At 47.1% G+C, this 20,853-nt stretch overlaps 1 protein-coding gene across 1 annotated transcript in view; it reads left to right on the top strand.

Annotated features, from left to right (window-relative positions):
* The first annotated feature begins 756 nt into the window (after positions 1-756).
* Positions 757-20,853, top strand: part of LOC308126093 (forkhead box protein N3-like) — a 73,625-nt gene continuing 53,528 nt past the window's right edge. The window contains 1 exon segment of the mRNA XM_080490215.1: positions 757-1,141. The gene's annotated coding sequence lies outside the window, so the exon portion shown is untranslated.

The raw sequence follows: 20,853 nt of genomic DNA, 5'->3' as shown, positions 1-20,853 counted from the left end.
TATGTATATGTGTATGATTCTGTGTGATGTGTTCATGCTTGACTTTATGAAGAATTTTCCTTTTTTTTTTTTTTTAAATTGACTTTTTTATAACTTTGCCTACCAACACATCCAACAAGCCATACTGTCACACATCATGTAGTCCATCAAATGCAAGAAATAAACCAAAACCCTTATTTCAATACGTTTGCACCTGATTATTATCATGCACGAAAACTAAAGTGCCCAGCATGGTGGTCCGGTGCAGTGGTTAGTGCTCCCGCCTCACAGCGAGAAGGCCCCTGGTGCAAATCCAGGGTTGGAGTTTGCATGTTCTCCCTGTGTGTGCATGGATTTCCTCCCGCAGTCCCCCAAAAATATGTACCTTGGGTCCCCCAGCACAAGACCCTCAGCCAGCCCGCTGCTCTGGGCGGCTGCTACCGGTGGATCATCCCTTCAGAATTGCCCCAAAGGGATCAATTCGGTTGTTTAAATAATTATTAAACCAGTTAATCAGAAACATCCCTCTGCATTTCATTCGCAAGACCATATATATACACATATATGAATATATATGTATAAAACAAACTCGGAATTCCAAGGTCCGAGACAACAGGAATGCAGCATGAGAGCAACACGTCCTGTCCAAAGCATAGACGATCTTTGACTTCCGTACACAATAGCATTCTTTGAGTGAGAGCGGCTCTCTTTAGGACCCGGGGCGGGCGTCAGGGGGAAGTCCTCTCTAGCACAGCAGAAACACACACACACACACACACACACACACAGCTCTTCTCCGATAGAGAGAGAGAGGGAGAGAGAGAGAGGGATAAACAGAGGGAGGGAGAGAGACTATAGGAACGCAGCAGCAGCGGCGGCGGCTCGTGCGTGTGGCGGTAGAAACGACTGGCGGGGCGGATATGGCGGGGCTCGGGACAAACGCTGGGAACTGACCGACACGAAGAGAGAGGAGGAAGAAGAAGGACGGACGGACAGATAGATAGATTGATCGATAGATAGATAGAAACGGGAAGGACGGACGGACGGAAGGAAGGGAGGAGGAGAGGAGGAGAGAGAGAGAGAGAGAGAGAGAGAGAAGTCTGACCGAAGGGGAGGAAGAGTGTGAAGAAGGGGCTCGTCTGGAACGCGCAAGGACCTAAAGGTGAGCGCGAGGCGTGCGCGTGCGTGTGTTGACATGTGCTGCATGGGTTTCAAGAAAGGGGGTGTATATATATATATGTGTGTGTGTGTGGTGTATGCAGTGGTGTGTGTGTGTGTGTGTGTGTGTGTGTGTGTGTGTGTGTGTGTGTGTGTGTGTGAGAGAGAGTTGCTGGGGTTGTTTTTTCCACCAGCTAAAAAAAAAAGAAAAAAGAGGGGGGGTAAAGAAGAGTGTAAGTGAGCTGAAGTGACCGCTGCAAACTGGAGTGAAGGGATCAAAAGGAGGGGATACTTTTTTTTTTTTTTAAAGAGAACAGTGTGATCCAGTTTCAAACACACACACACTCATCTTGAAGCTTACTTTAACTTGAGACTTCTTTTGTAAGCTTGTACCCCCCCTCCCCTCCCCACACACACACACACACACACACACACACACACACACACACACACACACACACACCCAGTGTGTGTGTGTGTGTGTGTTTGTGTGTGTGTGTGTGTGTGTGTGTGTGTGTGTGTGTGTGTGTGTGTGTGTGTGTGTGTGTGTGTGTGTGTGTGTGTGTGTGTGTGTGTGTGTGTGCGTGTGTTCAGGAGTTTTTAGGAAGAAAAAAACACTGAATAGATTTTTTTTTCTCCCCAAAGCTCTGACTTGACTGAAGAGGGCTTGATGAGTAGTAGCAGCTTCTGTGTGTGTGTGTGTGTGTGTGTGTGTGTGTGTGTGTGTGTGTGTGTGTGTGTGTGTTAGTGTGCGCGCGCCATAGACGGCAAACAGGTTGAGGGAGGCAGATCTGATCAGACGCACAGCAACAGAGGAGAGAGCGTGGCACAGGCTGAGCAGCAGCACATTGGATTACACACAGATGAATACACACACACGCGCACACACACACACACACACACACACACTCCAGGAGAACAGCTGGGAAAAATGTGTGTGTGTGTGTGTCTGCCTGAGAGCCTTTCTCTTATTGCATGCATTGTCGACCTTTTTGCACGTGCAGGACTGTTTGCGTTTGTATTATCCTCTGCTACTGTGTGTGTGTGTGTGTGTGTGTGTGTGTGTGTGTGTGTGTGTGTGTGTGTGTGTGTGTGTGTGTGTGTGTGTGTGTGTGTGTGTGTGTGTGTCTGAAGCTGTGTAAATATGTATGTGCTGGGAAAGAGTGTTCTGTCCTCCTAGGGCAGACAACGTGTGTGTGGTTGTGCCCCCCCCCCCCCCCCCCCAGGTCTGAGACAGGAGGAGGCGATCAGATGACCGAGAGTGAGGCAGATGAGAAACGATTAAATCCGGTGGCGAGAGATGAGGCAGAGAGGGAGAGAAAAGGGGGATGATGGAGATTTTAGAACGGGATGAGGAGGAGGAGGGACGGAGAGACGGAGGAGGAGATGGAGTGGAGGAGACGGGGTCTGACATGCTCTCTCCAGGAGTGCTCAGAGTGCCGCTCATTCATAATTCACCTCCGTGGCAAGCGTTCATTCACATATTGACCCCCCCCTTACCCCCACCCCCCCCCTTCCTCCACCCACCCCTGTGGCTGCGCTCAATGGCGCTCTCGCCCCTCCACCTCTCGCCGTCTCTCAATGGACGCCTCCTGTGGCGCCACGTTGAGTTTCGCCCGCTTCTTTTTCCACTCCGGAGACAGTTGAGGTCTTCCCACCAGAACGCCTGCGTCTTCTGACGCCTCCTCGCTTCACTTTGTTTTTGTTTTTTTTAAAAATGTCTTCCAACAAGTTGGACGGATTGAATTGTGTAAATTGAATATTGACTCCAGGCTCCACCCCAGACACAGATAATTGCTATGGATGGATCGGCGGGTTAGTTCTCTTCACTACAACTGTTGTTCCTCAGAATCCCGCCGCACGACTAAAACAGTCTGTAGTGGATCTATAATTCATGTGTGAATGAATTGAAGGAGTTTTTTTTTTTTTTTTCTTCTTCTTGAATGGAGTCTTCAGACTGGTTGTCTCGCGCCGCCGGCTCATGATTTATTCAGCATAAATACTAAAAAAAAAAGAAAAAAAAAAGGGGCATTTTAATATTTCTACTTGTCTGGCCTGGAGATATATATATATATATAAAATAAAAAAAGACTCACCAGGTAATAACAGTCCATCGTGTGCTCGCCATTGTTAACGCTTATGGCGTACTCTGTGTTCTCTGTGTGTGGCTTCATTACGAAAACAAGCAACGGCGCCAACTTGAGGCCACATTGTGTTCTGCGTTTCCGCCGGTTCCGTGTAAACGTGGAACCTGGAAAATGCAAAAAAAAAATTTACGTTTTCACTTGAAACTTCGCCGAGTCGCTGTGGTAGGAAGTCGCAATGTTTTTGACGTTTGACAGGTACTTGCTTCACGTACATGGAACGCATCTTTTATTTTAATCTATTGACATTTTTCTTCTTTGTTTTATGTTCCTGCTGTTTTGTCTGGAACCTTAATGTACTGCTGCCAGTCTTGGACAGGACGCTCTTGAAAAAGAAATTTTTTAAATCTCAACGAAAGTTTTTCTGTTTAAAATTAAAGGTTAAATTAAAAAAAAATGTAAAAATATATATATATATTTTTTTTTGGTTTGTACTCATAAATGATGACACTCCCTGTTCCACCTCAGTGAAACGTGTTTCGAAAATGAAATAATGACTCGACATTAATTGTGCATGAATCCATTGAAGCCACTTTTAATTCCACGGATGAGGTCATCCAAACAGTTTGTTCAAGGCCACGAGGCCGAGCGCTTTTCTTTTGCTGACTTGAGTCTTGTTGGCGTTTGCACCTCATCCCAAAGTTTCCCATCTTTTACCTTTTTATGATGAGCGAAAGCAGAACTTGCTGGTTCCGAGAGGCTCGGCGGCTTTTCTTTTTAACTTTTCTGCGTCTTAATCATAACCGACATCAAACGACTTTTAATCACTGGGAATTCCCCGAACGGCCCGTGTCTTTGGAGTTTTTAACAATTGCGCCGAGGCCCACAGAAGTTTTAATCAACGCCCTAATTTGGCCGTCAGGAAACAGCCTCAAATGCAACTTCTTGACTCGCCGGTTTGCAAACCTCAGCTCGGAGGTTTTTAAAAAAAACACTGACGAAAGTAAGTTTCAGAATAATTGAGGAAACGTCAAAGGCTTTTTAAATTCTGCAAAGTGTCCACTGGAGTCTCTCCGGAGCAATGCGTCATCAGGATACATCGTTTTTTTTGTTGTTGTTGTCGTTGTGGGGGTTGGGAGTGTTGGTGGTTTGCACAGCAGCGACCCTGTAAATCTATAAATACCAAAAACTGCATGAATGAGTGATGAAAAGTTTCACAGTTCTATGACTTTCTGTGTTTATTCAAGCCTTCATCTCTTTCGAATCTCGTCTTGATTTCGGTCTTTTTTTTTGGCGAAGTATTCCGTAGCTGGTCGGACAAATACCGAGTCAGTCTGTACTTGCTTTGACGTTAGTACTCGTTTCTAGTGTTGTCTCAGTGAAAACACGTTTTTTTTTTTTTTTGTTTCAGTAAAGTTTTGTGTTTACACTGCAACCTTTTGAAAACAATGTAGTTGGCATGCCAGGCCACAGGTTGGCGCTGTTGGTTGTTCATGTCATGAAGTCACACACACAAACAGGCCTGCCGAGGGCAGTGGGAGTACACAGGGGTTACTATTCCCGGTCAATCTCAACTCTAAAACTACAAAAGTCGCAGGGGAATATCGACTCGGGGATCACGGCGCTCTGGAGGCCGCCATTGTTGTTATTGTCCGTCTACTGAGCGTGTGCAGAAGAACTATTAACGCACACGCACAGTTGCAGCGTTTCATAAAAGTTTCCATGGAGACGAAATCGAATAGTTGCGTTTTCCTCCGTTTACACAGAGATGAAGCATTTTTTTTAAAAAGTTCCACCTCGGGTGCAGTTTTTTCTAAAAGTCGCTCCGAGCAAAACACGACACAGTTTTCCATTTTCGTGTCGAGCCTTAACGTCGTCGCTGTATTTATTGATTGTTTATTATCAGCTGGAGGGAGGGAGAGTTTTTTTTCCTGTAATAAATGAAGCTTCTGATTTTGAGATAATCTCGCTTCAATTTCCTCGACTGCCGCCGGCTTAATAAATACGAATATCCAGGAATGAGGGATGAAAGCGACACAAACTGTTTGAGACTTGTTTGGAATCCAAAATGTTCACGGTGTCGGCCGCTCAGTTTGAACCTCGTCTTTGTGTGTTCAGAAGTGGGGCTGAAAGCAAACCGTGCCTGGTTTAATTAATAATTTAAGAAATAGATTTTAAGACACACAAGCTGGAGTTTTGATGGATTTTTTTTTATGTATTTTCCGGCCAGTCGGCAAACACGTGAATGAGTTGTTTTTAGAGTTAAACCTCCTTTTTCCTACCTTCCACATGAAATCTCTTTCACCCGTTCGGTGTATTTCCTCCACAGCGTTGATTAGATAATTGCCCACGTAGATTGAACTTGTGAATGTTGTGGGTTTCGTGTGACGCTCGCGCGTAAAAGTGACTGGAGAGTTAAAAGCGAGGCTTTTTAAACGGCGGTTGGAAAACGCGGGCGGGCCTAAGTGGCCGCGATGGCTCAGAAGAATAATGCTCCTCTGTATCCCCCAGGTTATAATTGTCTTCAATGGGCCTCCTGCTGATTCCAAATGGACTCGTTGTCCGCAGTGCTGGGCACCTCTGCTCAATTAGCCTCCTTCCACTTAGTCGTGCTGAGCTATTGCCGGCCGCATCCTCGCGCGGCGGCACACGAGCTCATAAATACTCAACCGACACGCGGAGGACGACGTCAACCGGTGTAAAAATAGGGTTCATAAATCCAGCTTTTTTTTTTTTATTTATTTTTTTTTTATTTGCAAGCGGGTGATGTCACGTTCGGCGTGGCTCGGAGGGCAGCCGTGACGAGTATCAGCCTGCTCGGGTTTGTCTCCGCTATCTGAGGTGTGTGTGTGTGTATGTGTGTGTGCACGTGCGCGCTCTTTTTTTTTTTTTTCCCTGTTTTGCACCTTCAAAAGAAGCGAGAGTTCAGGGAGCTTGCGTGCGTCGCTGTCTGCTTGTTTGTGTGTTTGCGGCGGTGCGGGCATGCACACGGTGACGCTGCTCCGGTTGCCCGGCAACACAGGAACGTGGGTGGGAGGATTTCCTGTCCTTAGGAGGCTGTGTTTATAAGTCGGGTGGGAAGAGTGAGCGTGTATGTATTTGCATGTGTGTGTTTGTGTGCGCGGCATGCTTGAGTGCTTGTGTGTTTTTAATGCACACCCTTCGCCTCATGTAAAAGTGCTACGGAAAACACACACACACACACACACACACACACACACGCACACACACACACACGCTTTGCATACAGTGTACGCACGGCCAGCAGGCAGGAGGAGGCCCTTTCTAGTCTGTTGAGTTGGATTTGTGTTGCATAACTCCTCGAGCCGGGCCCGTCCGCTCTGTCTCTCCTCCTCCTCCTCCTCCTCCTCCTCTTTTACCCGAAAAACACTCTCCACTTGCCGCGCTCACGCCAGGCCGTCTCCCGCTAATGATGTCATCAGCACGCCTCACTTTACGCCTCACACATGAGCTTGCAATTATGTGTTCTTGCCCTTCATGCGACGGCAGGAAAGTAAAACGCGCAGCATGGCCGTCCTGCAGGCGTTGGACCCCGTGATTACGTAATTGACATTGAGTGAATGGGGGGGGGGGTGTGACGTCAGCTTGGCTGTCTTTCTGGCCAACTCCAGTGATGTCATGAGTGTATGCAACCATACACACTTGTGTGTGTGTGTGTGTGTGTGTGTGTGTGATTGTGTGTGCGCTGGCAGGCATAATCATGGGGAGAGTCAAAGATGACCTCAGAAAGAATCAGATTTATATAATGACTTTGCTCCTCCTCCTTTTCTTTCCTTCTTAAACTGGAAAAAAAAGTGTTGCTTTATTGTTACACACACACACACACACACACACACACACACACACACACACACACACACACACACACACACACACACACACACACACGCACACATCACTTGTCACTGATCCCTCACTGTCTCGCAAGCCGTAACTCCACAGCCTCGCTGCCACCACGTCTGACCTTTGTTGCCTCTCATCCGGAGACTCGCCAGTAATTGCAGGCGAGCGGCGAACCCGAGGAGGAAGGCGGCGGGTGGGGGGGGGGCGCGAAGCGCTGCGCTCGCCAGTTCTTATTTTTAGCAAAGTGAAAAACACAGCGTCACGGAGAATGAGGATCGACTTGGATGCGCGGCGGAAAACTTCTGTTTTTAGCCCCCGCCGCTTGTTTGAGGGGAAACTGCTCTGTTTGGGTTGAATAGGCCGCCCGTCGTATTCGCCGAGTGTTGCGGTGGAGGCCCCCCCCCCAAACCGACAGGGGAAACACACCACGCGGTGACTTAACGGTTTACAGACTCTGAAAGCAACACATATAGTGGTTCTGATAGCCGCACAAACACAAAATATGCAGATTTTCCTAATAAACTGATTAGCATTAGTGCAAACCACAAACGGGGCCACTGTACGTTGTGAAAAACACACAACAGCTTAACGCTGAGCTCAACTGTTCGATAACACTGCGCAAATACTGTACATGCACACACACACACACACACAGCATGGAAATCTGTGCAACAGCTTCAGTAGCAGTGGATTTTAAAGTTTGACGGGGGTTTCATCCGCTCGTGTTCATGAACCAGGGAGTTGAAGCTCATCAAGAATCCAGTTCTCCAGGTCGCGTTTGTGTCCTACCAAGATGTAGAGATAATTGCACAAATCGCACAGCTTATTCCCAATTTTGTTGTCTTCTCATTGATTCATGATTTGGTTTCTGAATTTAGGACGACTTTAGATTTTTTTTTACATTTTTCTTTACCAATGGATCAACAGGTTGTGATTTTTTTTTTTTCATAATAATGCAAATCAGACACATGATTGCTGCCAGTGCAACAAGCAAACAAATGAAAAGCAAACAAAGTTGTTTAAGAAAAAAAAAAGGTATTGGGAGTTCAGGAATATCACTGGTAAAAGACCTTTTTCACTTTGAGAATTCAGTTTCCAGGCAGATTTCTTTTGTGTTCCAGTGACTCGTCCGTACAGATCTGCATAAGCCCCCTCTGTTGAATGCTGAGGTTCCCGTTTACACGACCATGTTTCAAGTGAAAACGCATCGCTATCGTTTCAGGCGTATTGGCTTGCCGGGCCGCAAGTTGTCGCTGTTGGTTGTTTTTGTGATGAAACCACACAGGCATGCACGCAGAGAGCAATATGCTGCGTTACATGCCGTCTACACGGAGATGGAGTCGGAGCGTTTCCGAAAAAGTTTCCTCTTCAGAGGCTTTGAGCACCGTTGTCATGTAAAACCCAAAAACGCAAGAAAAGTTCTTCCATTTTCACTTGACTTGGATAACGTGGTTATACTTAGTTAACTGGGTAAGGTTAAGTCTCCTCGTGCCGAGGCGGCACACGAGGCCGTATCGCTCGTCTTTGGCGGTCTCTGGCTCTGCCGATCTTCAAGAGTTCCATCCTAGTGAGTTTCTTTCCATTTCTGCTGTTCTTCGCCGCGTGGCTCCAGGTCGGCCTCGCTTCCGTCCGCCCTCCGGTTTCCAGGTTGAAGCAATTCGGCTGTTTGTCAGATTCATCCCTTCGTGAAACGTGCCCAATAAGCCTCCGTCGCCTCCTCCCGGACTTGTTCACTAACTTCGTCTGTCTGTGTATCTCCTCGTTGGTCTATTTCAAATACAGAGTATTATATCTTTATATTGTCGGAAGTTATTCTGTCTTCCGACTTCAACATGAGAAGTTGTGCCCAAACAGCTGTGTGGAGAGTCCCACGTCCCGATACAGAACCGGGGCCTCCTCACTACCTTATCTGGGTCGCCTTGGCCGGAAACGGGAGGGAAGATCTCCGTCGCTGAGGTCAGGAAGCAGAGGAGCACTACGACCCGGGCCTTTCTCCAGCAGACACCAGCTTGCTCAGCACGGGGAAGCAGGATCAGAGCGTGTTGGATCAATGCTAATAATAAGCCATCAATAACCATATCGATACACACAATTCCATATCGGTACACAGCTACAGTAATTACACACACATATGCACCCTCGCAGGCAGATCCTACCACCCCCACCCCCCAGGAGTCTTCGAGCCTTAGTCAGCGTCTGTGTGTCCATGCGTGGGCCTGTTCCCTGGCAGTGCGAGGGGAAAAAATACCTTCCCATATGATGTAAACACCAAGGTCCCTGTTTGTGTGTGTGTGTGTGTGTGTGTGCGTGTGTGTGCGCGAACTCTTAAGCCAGTGTGTGCGTCCCGCGCGTGCGGGACTGGCGTTCCCCGAGATGGGGCTCGCTCCCGGTGACAGCTTTCCAAATTATTCCACAACGCCGCGCAGTTTCTTTTTAAAGATGCGTTTCTTCTGCCGTCTCCGCTTTGTTCCACTGCGCGCGGTGGAAAGGAGACGGCGAGGACGCTTGCCGAGACGGCCGGGGCCCCGACATGTGACATCACTTGCCGAAAAAAGAAGGCGGCGGGATAAATAAACCGAGGCCGCCGCTTTTAACTCGATTTATAAAAATGGCCCTATTGATTTTTTTTTATTTTTATGTTGGTTCTGTTGAGCTCGGCTCTTTGTTTAGAAGCAACGCCGAACGAGCGGACTCCATTATTTTAAAGTTTTTTGAGACAATATAATTATTGAGTCTTCAGTGGGTTTCATGTTTTGTGGTTTTAATACAGTGCATGACTCACATACTAAATGTGTGCGCGCTGACATGAGAAGAAGCCAAAGAGACTGCGCTCTCAGGGAAAAAGGTCTAAGCTGTAATGCAGCTGTGTGCTCGACACGGCTTCAGATTGTGGGGCTTCAAGGCTGTAGAGCATACATGTATCTGATATAAATGGAAGCACAAAGCTCTATCACAATAGTAGTGTTCAATAAAGTGTTACTGTCACTTGATTCCTTTGGTCTGGACTCAGACGTGGAGTAAATGGAATCAGACAGTCAGATAAGGAGCAGCTGTCAGTTTCACTCATGATATCAAAAAACGATCAAATCAAACCATTAATGAATGGTTGAAATGTTTTATTTATTCAGATTAAAAGCTCTACTTTCAAATAAAAGTATGAGATCAAGTTTAATCTTAAATTGCAGGGTTTTCAGGTACAGTATTACAATCTGTTTTACTGATTTTTTTTTGTGGGGTTTAGGGTCATTTCATTACAATAAATTGTTGCTGAGGGAAAACAGTTCTTGAAGATCTGGGTTTTCACTTGAGTTTTGTGTGGGATTTAAATGTTTGTCCTTGAACTTCATGTCGATGTGTTTGACAGCTCAGCATTTACCGTAATGTCCGGACTACAAGCCGCTATGTTTTTCACACGCTTTGAACCCTGCGGCTTATAGAATGACGCGGCTAATTTATGGATTTTTACGGGATAATGGGCTTAATGCCGCAAGATTCTACTTCCGCATGTAGATTCATGCTGTTTTGAGCCTCTGCTTCTCCAAAACCTGCCCTAAAAGGGATATTTCTGCTCTTCGTGACCTCGTCTTGTGCTGCTTTCCGTGGTCCAGAGCTCTGGCAGCTGAGTGATGCGTTCAGGTGCGTCACGTAAAGTCGCCCTGCTGGAGTCCTGCTGGAGTCCATAGCTGAGAAATCTTCCTCCTCAGAATCACAATCAGAAAATAACCGATAAAATATTCTATCAACACAGATAAAACCCTGTGATTGTGTATTTCTCTTTCTCTATGAAAGACAGATTTGCTGGGAATTGATCCTGCCCTGTTACAACCTGGATACCTGTGGTTTATAGTCAAGTGTGGCCTATATATGTTCTTTTTTTCTTTCTTTTAAAATTTTGCGGGTGCAGCTTATATCAAGGTGCGCTCAATAGTCCAGAAAATACGGTAATATTTTGAAGAATCTCAAACCACAACATGAGGTAGACCTGTTGTATAAATTACAACTGGAAATTATATTGTTTTTCCGTCTCCGGGCAGTTTCTCGTTCCGACTGCAGAACTGTGATTTTGTTTTAAAGTTTGCATCTGAACTTTTAGATGAGAGGTGAAACTGAAACACTCGAGCAAATCCATTTACCTTTGTGATACAATTAGATGTGCTGTGACCCGGATGATGATATTGATTGAACTGTGGCAGATGGTACAAATCTTTTGATCCAAGGTTAAACAGACAGGCGTATTTGTGACACAGACACCTCGCTTAAATGCAGTTTAAGCAGAGGCCTTTTCGACCTTGGCTTCCTTTTGGTACATCTCTGTGCACAGAGGACAACGGCCTCGTGATCGTGACCAATCTACCGCGCAGGTTTGTTTTCTTTGGGCCCAAGGGACGGTTTGCGTCAAGGTACAGCTTCTCCCTCCGTCAGCATCCTAACCATGCATCCAGGATCACAGGGGAAAGTGAGAAGAAGTGGCCTGACGTGACCCCGGCTGCTTTTAAGCACGTTGTTAATGCCGATTTTCACCTTTTTTTAAAGGGTGTCGAGAACAAATCGGAAAGACACTGAGAGTCGTGGTTCTTGTTCACATGACAGTAGATTCCCGCCAAACAAGCCACGGCGCTGCGAACTGTTGCCCCCGGTGGCGCCGAGGAGCCATAACAACGGGGTCAGATCCGTCGTGGTTTTTGTTTATGAAGCAGCAGCACATTCAATACATTTCTCCTGAATCGCCACGAGCCAGGCGGAAAGTAATCCTCATCCGTCAGGACATCCGTCATAACCACGTTGGGATCTGGTCAGGAGAAGTTCAAGGGGGTAATCGTGCACGCCGTGCGTTTGTTGCCAGGCAACTTTTTTTCACATCGCCCCCTCGGTGACCCTCCGACCCCGCCAAGTCTGGTGTTGCCGTCCCCGTCTCACACGTGTGTGTGGGTGTGCGTATCTGTGTGTGATATCTGAGATGATGGTGCGACTGCCGCATAGCAACTGAGAACAGCTGTGATTTTTGCAGTGGTTTGGACAAGTGTGTGTGTGTGTGCGTGAGTGAGTGAGATTTTGTGTGTGCGCTTGTGCGGATTTGTTCGTGTGCGTGTCATGCCGTCACTGTTGGTCTATGCACACACCCACAACAACATAATATGGCATGCTGTCGCTTCCACAGCCCGATAACATCGTAGACTCAATCAGCCAAAATGCCCCCTCCCCTCCCCTCCGACAACACACACACACACACACACACACACACACACACACACACACACACACACACACACACACACACACACACACACACACACACACACACACACACACACACACACTCAGCCCTGTTGTCAAAATCGTTGCCGAAAATAGCAAGCGCAGGGAGCGACGGAGCAGTCATTTCCCTGAAGATCCATTCATGTAAAATACTGTTATTCAAACCTCCCTCCCTCTTATTCAATAGTCTTATTCATCTCTCTTGACTGCAAAAACCAAACAGGCCTCGTCTTCTGCCTCCCAGTCGGAGGCTTTGTTTCGTTCTCCCTCTCCTCGCTCCTCACCATAAGAGGAATGTCCTTGGCCTGTCCGACCCCGCTCTGCTCCCGCTGAGCCCTCCGCCGAAACACCTCGGAGGCGGGCCCTGCCGTCGCCGCCGCTCCAGCCAATCGGGGAGCCCGGGGCAGTAATGACATCAGTGAGCGGAGGATCTTTAGGACTTGCCCCTCGAGGTGATTTGCCGGAGAGAGAGAGAGAGAGAGAGAGAGGGAGAACGAGAGAGTGCTCTTATTGTTATGATGATTAAGTGTTATATGAAGGGCTATCAGAGGAGAGCCCCTTAATGAAAGTGAAGCGCGGAGAGCAGAGGCAGCGACGCTGTGGAGAGCTACAGAGGAGGGACGGAACCGACGAGAGGAAGGAGCGGAGGATGTAAGGAGAGTTTAAGGTGGATGTAGACGATCATCGTGCAAGAATGCGAGGGGGGGTGGGGGGGGTGCACAGGACTGAATATTTAGCAGCTGCGTACAGACTTGCTGACTCCACGGGTTCATGCTCTGAATGTGCCATGAGAGGTGTGCTCAGGAAACCGCTGTAACGGGGCGGAAAACGGAGGAAAGAGGAGAAAGAAGAAGCGAGGGCAAGTGCGCAGTCTGGTTTCATCTTCTTGTTCTTCTGCGTCGGCACCGTGCGTGAAAATCAGCGTGTGTGCAAAAAAAGAAAATGAAAAAAAAAAAAAATGCTGGAGTTTCCCTCGCCGTTTGGTGAAAGAGTGGAACGCCCTGCCTCGGAGGAAAATTCCAACCTCCAAAGCTCCGACGCTGTTGTAAATCATTCGGCCAGGCCGTCCGATGGGTTCGCATTTATGTCTTGTGATTCGCTCCTTCAAGCCATCCCCTGTTCCTGCGACGGTGTGACTACATGTCCCAGAATGCCTTTTGAAACCCCGCAGCTCCTCAGGCCTTCCGTCAACTCGGAGTCTGCCTTAACTTGTTGATTTCTTTTTCCATCTGCTGGATTTTGCCCAGATTGTGTTGAACACATAATGTCTTATAGATGCTGGCACTGAGGTCGATTGAAGGCTGTTTCTCGGATTCCTCGTGTCATAATCCAGTAGGAATGATGAACCCTGGGCCTTTTCTTGGTATTATTCATTCTCTTTTGTGATTGTTGTCAAACGTGATTTTTAACCATTTGGTAATACCAAATGTCACCACTTTCCTTGGATGATAAAGTGTTTATCTCAAACTTAACTCCAACTCCAACCGGTTTCAAGTTTAGTCCATTGTGTCTTATGCAGTTTCCCGTGCGTGTTACTGCGTGTATGACTGATATGTGAAGGCAGAGTCAAAGATGAACTGATTAGATCACTGTTGAAAAAGATAAAGGTTAGATTGACGTCACGTGTTAACTTCTACACCGACGTCGACTCGAGGATGAACAGATTGGGGATTGGATGTTCCCAGACGTCACGGTGATCCTTTCAGTGCATCCTCTTGCCACAGTGGCATGCGTTGCAGCATTCTTGGCATTACTTAAAACATCGTCACGATCTAAGTCTGGGCAGATGTGACGCGATCGGCTGGTTGGTGATGCGAGAGCTCCGTGGCCCTGATACAAGGCGCCTGGTGGTTGTTGTCGGGGCGTTTGCCACTGGTTTTGCAGTTTTCTGGTTGGCTCTTGAAAAGGGCAACTAGAGGCAGCTGACCACTGCCTGAAGCCTGAATAAGACCTACTTCTGACTGGCAGACTGGCAGCTCTCTCCTCCCTGGTATAATTTTTTTTTATTTCTTCCTCCCATGGCTTTGTGTTTGCGTGGTTAATTTTAATTTGCCCGATTATTCCTGTCAACATTAGTTCTTCTGATCTCATCCATCTCGTCTACCTGCTCTCTTGAAATTAGTGTTATAAAAATACGGCGCCTAATCCAGCTGGCAATGAATGAAAAGCTGTGTAAACCCACAGACATGTCGCCACTTCATCGCAGGGCTCACGGTGAAACACACAATCACGCATGCATGCCGTACGTTCACACGTGCAGACAATCTACCGTCGAACGGACTGGCGAGAAAGGCCATGCAGGGACACCATGGAAACTCCCCGCGGAAATAGTTAATCCCTCTCGCTTTGAGAATAGAGCGCTAACAACTTTACTGTAATGTTCTTGATTTTTGGTAATTCTCAGTTCAATGAAAAAAAATCCTCATTTCATTAATCCCTTTCTCAGGCTTTTTATTTGGATGGCTTTCATTAAGTCCAAAACGGTTTTGTCAGCAGTGCTTCCTCGAGTGCAAGGCCGTTCTTAAGGGTTCCCCGTCTTCATACCTACCGTACAGCAACCGTTGTAGATGAAAATACATACCTAACTTTTCTTTTGTTTGTCGACATTCCTTCCACTCGCACCTTTGGACAGGGTTAACTGTGAAGTGGCCAGAATGACATATGCCTCAGAGAATCAATTATCCACACTACTTCATCCACCATCTGAATGAGAACCCCTCGTATTCGCAGGCTTTGACGGGGTCACCTGGCATAAAAGATAATATCCAATCATATACGTCGCGTGAGCATCATTAGGCCAGAGTTCACCTCGACGTAACTGCCCTGATGACTTCGCCTGATTGTAAACTTTTCCCCCTGATGATAACCCTTGTGCAGAATGTGATGATCCTTCAAACCCTCGCATTTGTTCCTCCGCCTCGGCATTGTGTTATTTGTTTTTCATTGTCTCGGTGGTACGTTAAGCAGCTCGGCCCCTCCGCCCTCCCTCGACTCACTCCTCATGTTTTTTTCATGCAGGCCTCGAGTCTACGCCCACTTGCATTATTCTTTTTTTGTTTTTTTCCCGTGGAAAACTGAAAGACGTTGCTCCGTGGGGTCCGCCTCAGTACAAGACGGGGCTGCACTCGGGCACAGTGTTCAAAGAGAGCGAGGAAGGGCAACAGATGCTTACACTCCGACAAAAACATACGACGTGAAACTGATTCCGAGTGTTAACTACAGTTCAGGGTTGATTGTTAGGCTAATGCACGTGTTTGCACTGTAGAAGTTAGTCCACACACATTAAAGATGTGACTGTATGTGTCTGTGTCCCAGAACTCTGCTGCTCAATCTGGTGATCCTCATCATCATGTGACACAGGATTCAAATAATGATGTCATTTGTAGAGTTTTCTGATCATGAAAATACCTTCACGCAAACAGCTGTGGAGGTATGGGAATGTATTTTTTGGGTGGTGCAGCAGTAGCAATAGGAGGATGATGCTGGTGTTAAATAACAGCCACATTAAGTCAATAAATTATTGGGCTTTTTTGTTATCGCTTGTCTTTGGGACAGCTGTGACTCGGTAGGCAGATTAGTCGTCTCTTCAATCATAAGGTTGCAGGTTTTATTCCCCATCTTTCCCTGTTCAGGCGTCAAAGAGTCCTTGAGCAGGACTCCGAACCCCAAACTGGCCCCATTGGGTGGATAGAGCATCTCACAATTTCCCCGTCCACATCTGGTACACGTGCCTGATTTTCTGTATTCTAGGCAAATTTGAAAACCCGAGTTCAGCTCATGGTCTTGCTTTCATTAGGTATTCAGGTAAAATGTAGACATGTTCAGAGTAAAAGAACATGACATTCACACTAAAATGCAGTGAATGTAAGAAGTAATATACTCCCTTTAGGAGGTGAACTTTAAATCTGACACTGCGACAGGTTTCCTCGTCACCGTGGAGTAATGATAAACGGTGTAAATCCAGGCCGGAGCGCAGTGATCAGGACAGCGCCGCTGTGACGGGGCTCAGTGGCTCAATCTGGCTCAGAGCGCGAGAGGCCTCGGGCCACGTTCAGGCCGGCGATATTATTGCCGCCTTCTACATCTCGTTGAGAATTTCGGCTCAATACATCGGTCATAAGAGTTCTATTAAAAGAGCAGTGTGTTTTCAATATGTTACGGCAGAAGCTTTGCATTTTGTAACTGGGTTGGGGGGGGGGGTTCTTGGTTGTTTGACCTTATCTCATCCGTTCCTGTATGTTTCTGTTGTTTGGTGAAAGTTACAGCGGTCATCTCTTTAAGTGAGATGGTTGAACCAGGAAGGGTCCCAAAATCATCAGAATTCATTTGGGACGGTGCAGATGGAAACTTCAGACTTGGTCCAGAGTTGACGTCAAAAGCTGGAAGCACATGGAAGCCTCGTCGCATATTTTGTGCTATAACAGAGACTACTATCCCCCCCCCCAACAACCTCCTCTTGCTGCTTCCACACATCACCCCTGCCTAAAGGAATGTAGCAGAAAACGAGGGACTCGAGATAGACGATCAGAGGCCTTAATATGAACCACATTGTGTGTTGTTCTCCCGTTTCCCCCCATCTCCTGTGTTCTCTCCGCATCAGGAGCGAAACAGCCTTTGATGAATATCTACAAAGAGATTTGAGACTTATAAAGAGCGGCAATTTATCCAGGTATGTTATCTTAAGCCCGGTAATTTGAGAATTCAGTTCACTCATCGGGGGAGCCGAGGGAGCCCACGGTGTTTTATCGGGCCGACCCGCCTCAGGTGTTGAAACCGAGGGTGAGAGGGAGGAGGAGAGAGAGAGAGGGAGAAAGAGAGAGGCAGAGAGAGAGAGGGGCGGTATCCAGTCAATTACTGACCACAGCTTACGATCGGGGTTATCGCCGTGCTTATCGCTCTCCATTTTCTCCATGATCCTTCCCATTCTGCTGCTCGCATGTATATGTGTGAGCGTGGAGTAACCTCGGACCCCCCCCCCCCCCCCCCCCCCCCCCCCATCCCCACGTGTTCCCCCTCAGTTACACATCTAATCACGGCACCGTCATCCCTCATCCCTAATTCTGTTGGCAGGGCCTGTCAAGCAGCATACGCTGAAAGACGGGGTGACTTTGAAATGCTGCTAATGACCCCGGGATATAACCAGCCTCTCTCTTGGACTCCCCCTCACTCTTCCTTACTTGGCCACTTCTTGTCGTTCGCACTCGGCGGTTGTCATTTCTCTTGTACGCCGCCACCACTCGTTGGGTCTGCCCCATTAAGGAAACACATGAGAGGCGGGACGGCTCGGTGGGATCAAGGAGTCCCACCTTTTCCTTCTTCTTTTTTTGTCTTGGGCGATGCGGAGCAGACTTGAGGAGTTCGGTGCGAGGGAAGGCCTCCTCTCCAAATGTTATTTAACTTCTGTTTAAACTGGGCAGCCCTACAGATTAAATATCTCCTCCATCAAGGGAGGCCAGCCAAGACTCAGCATCCAGACAAACACCAACGTCTCAGTCGGAAGAGCACACAAAGCAAAATACAATCATAGTCGAGAGACTCCTTTCCGAGCACTACTCCAATAGGCAACACTTCAGCGTCGGACCAGCGGGCTCGTTGCCAAACCTATTTAAATCTTGACTAAACAAAGCAAAGACAGCTCCTTATTGAGCCTGCCACAAGAACCTCCATTAACCGTGTAAACTCACCAAGAGAGCTTTCAGCCTTAAATAATTTTGCAGTCTGTTCCACGAAGAGGGAGACGAGCACATAAAGGCACTTTTGCCTAATTCATTTTTGACCCGAGGGACAGATAACGAAAAACTAACTGCATACAGTCATTTTTTCACTGTTTTTTTCAAGAGATTTATAAAAGCACTGATTTTTTTAAATTTATTTATTTATTTTCCTCATACACAGGGTATCCTCGTACAGTTTTATTTAAAACGCCAGTTTCATGGGTCTGTAAGTGTAGCTTTCCTGCACGGTGAAAGTATCTGCAGTTCAATTCCAGGAGTTTGCATGTTCCTCCTTGTGCATTTGTGAAGGCATGTGATGAAGCAGCGGCTCGCTGCTCTCAATAGGAAACAAAAGCTCATTTACTCCATTTTATTCTATTCTTTTTTTGCATTCTGTCTTGAGTCTGGTAAATTTGTGCCATAATAACCTTTTAATTTAAACTTAAACATTTTTTTTCTTTATTATAGTGCAGGGTACACGTGATGAAAATGTCCATATTTTTGTAAAACCAAACGATTGCCTCCGTGGTGCAGGGACAAGAAGGGCTGATGAATTTGAAACGACACGCCCACTTATTCCAGGGTTTGTCTGGAAAAGGCAACTTCTCTCCTTCAGCGAAAAAGAAAAATAACCTGACCCAGATTCAACTTTAAAGAGCCAAACCTTTAATGCACTCACTCCTTCGCTCAAATGTTCCCTTCTTCCCTGACAACCTTCTTTTTTTTTTTTTTCCCACTCAGCTGAGATTTCTGCACAGATCGGATTGCAGAGATTTGTTGACGTGGTTAAGATGGGTCATCCGTCACAGCCAGGGTTTCTCCAAGGTTAATCAAGTTTATTTCTTTCTTTCTTTTTGTCAAACTTGCTGACGAGCCTGTAATCTTTCGGACAAATTAAGACCATAACCACTTCGGCTCCGACGAAGGTCACCTGTCACCCAAAGCCTGTTTGGGTTTTCTGTCTTTGTGATGTCATGTACTTTTCGTGGCGTGAGGCCACCGGCATACATTTATGAGTAAGCGAGTCAATATTCTTGCACTCGGCTCAGCGGGGCTTTATGATTGACCCACTTGGATTCAAGTTAGGATTGTGATACTCTCCCCTGGTAGAGCATCGTTTTAAAGCTTGACCTTCAGTGTGGGATTATAATCCTAGATGTGGCATGGAGGGCATCTGGCCTGGAAACTCGTCTAAGGCCCTGCTTACATTGCGTTTTAAGGGAAAACATATGGTACAGTGTTTTCGTTTCAGAAAATTACATTTTGAAGACGATGTCTGTTCACATGGCAACTGCAGAAATGTTAAACGATGTAGTTGGCATGTTGGGCCACTAGTGGGTGCTGTTGTTTGCTTTTGTAATGAAACCACACACGCGTGCGCAGAGAGCTTGCCGCTATAAACAATAACAATGAAAGTACACGGACATTCGTGTGGGCAGGCGACCCCGTTGGATTGTTGTTCCGGGTGATGGTAGTTTTATTGTTGACAAAGTCCGAGGAGAACACGGGCTGGGAGTCATGACACTCCGGAGGCCGCCATTGTTGTTATTGTCCATCTACTTGTGCATGTGCAGAAGAACTATTTGCTTTTGGGTGTGATGTATAAAAAGTGAAATCTTTCCCCGTTAATACGTAGACGGGAGTCGGAGCGTTTTCAAAAAGTTGCATTTCCAAATGGCTCCGAGCACTCAAGTCATGGCTGTGGCATACGGTTTGTTTGCCCGGGGACGTTTAAGCAACCCAGAAAACATGCACTGGAAGAACATGCAAAATATCCCCCAGGTATGTGTGTGGGTACCCTGCCGTCCCCTCATAGTCTCTACGCAACTCAACGCTAGACTAAGAAGGTGCAGAAGAAGGATGAATGCACGGCTCGAACGATCGATGAGTAAAAACTTCCACACGATGCGTTATTTTCTTTGCCGGAGGACGCCGAGTAGGACAAAGAAAAGCAACTTCCATACACGTGCGACTCCTCATATCGTGTCCTTCTTTTTTTGGCCCGTTTGCGAGTTAGTAAACAGGCTGAATTTAGTTTTGTCAGCATTTACGGCGCGTTTCAGTTGACATAAGGTATCTCGCACGGTGTTAGAAACAGCTTGTAGGAGTGGGAGGGAGGAGTGAAGGATGTAAGCAGAGTTGTATCATCAGCAGAAGCCGTGCGAGTATCGTCAGCAGAGGCGGGCCGCAGAGAGACGGTAGGGGCTGCTGACAAACTGCTGCCTCACACCCCTGTCCTTCTTTATCCTCTTTGATTTATTTATTTTTTTTATATTCCAGATCAACCCCCCCCCCCCCCCCCCCCCCCCCCTCTGTTTCTGCACCCCTTCAGCCAATAAGGTGACCTAATGCACTCTGGAGCCCTCGTCAGCGCTGTTGCCGCATCCCAAACTTCTTTCATCAAGTTGCATATTGATTCCAATCTTCTGTTTGGGCCAAATCTGCAAAAAAAATAAAAAAATAAATGGGGGGGGGATTTAAAATGCAGCTCGAACTGGAGAAGCCAGAGAGGGCGGACCTTTGGAAGCAGACAGGCTCTTCCAGTGGTTACTGCCATGGTTTTCTGTTGTCGGGACAAACTGTCGGCCAGTGGCTGAGAGCCTGAGCTGCTGTTTGTTAAAGATAAGTGGAAAAGCCAGAGGGGGGAAGAGACAGGGGAGACAGACAGTCACAGAGAGGGAGCCCTACTTCTTCTTTTCTTTTTCTTTTTTTTGTGTGTGTGTGTGTGACTGCAGGACACCCAGCTGAAAACCACTCACTGCCTCAAAGCTCCGTCCCCATCCTACCCCCCCCCCCCC

Source organism: Lipophrys pholis, assembly GCF_963383615.2.
Source record: "Lipophrys pholis genome assembly, chromosome: 21".
Classification (NCBI taxonomy): Eukaryota; Metazoa; Chordata; class Actinopteri; order Blenniiformes; family Blenniidae; genus Lipophrys; species Lipophrys pholis.
This window is presented reverse-complemented; position numbering and strand designations above follow the sequence as displayed.